A 669-nucleotide genomic window follows, 5' to 3' on the forward strand; every position below is an offset into this window, starting at 1 on the left:
TTCAGTGTGTTTTTTGTGACAAACAAACAGTGTTATAATTTTGCAATACCTTTTTTAACTCATTGTTTTCCACAAAAGGAGTTGTTATAAATAAACCAAAAATGGTAATTTAAAAATTTAAGAAAAACAAATAAAACATTTAACTGCAAGCGGCAGTTGTCGGGGTCCAAGCATATATGGCTGAAATTACTAAATTAATCAACTTTCAATTTCTTTTAGCGATTATGCAAAATTGATATTTTCTTAAGATATAGAGCGCCCTAGCATCAAAAATGAAAGGAACTTAGCATGTTACCTCAACACTGTTCTCTTGTCCATGTGTACAAAGATTTGTTTGAAAATGGCACTCACAAGATACAGGCTAATTAGTCATTTTAGACCACGCCCCAAAACATATTTGTTTATATCTTCGGAAGAAGCTATTTTTGTTGATTTTCTTTAAATCTTTTTAAGAATATGTCAGCACTTGAACCAAAGAAGATGCACATTTAATTTGAACTTTGTCACTCAAACAACTGTGAAGTTACTGATGCTGTTTTGTTGTAGCGTCCCCTATGTGCCGAATTGTGCAAAACTTTGATTACATCTTCAAAATGTCCCGTTGACTCTGGATACTAACTTTGGTAAATAGTAAATATAGATCAATTAATCAATTTGCATTTAACTGAA

Source organism: Xyrauchen texanus, unplaced genomic scaffold (genome assembly GCF_025860055.1).
Source record: "Xyrauchen texanus isolate HMW12.3.18 unplaced genomic scaffold, RBS_HiC_50CHRs HiC_scaffold_61, whole genome shotgun sequence".
NCBI classification, from domain to species: domain Eukaryota; kingdom Metazoa; phylum Chordata; class Actinopteri; order Cypriniformes; family Catostomidae; genus Xyrauchen; species Xyrauchen texanus.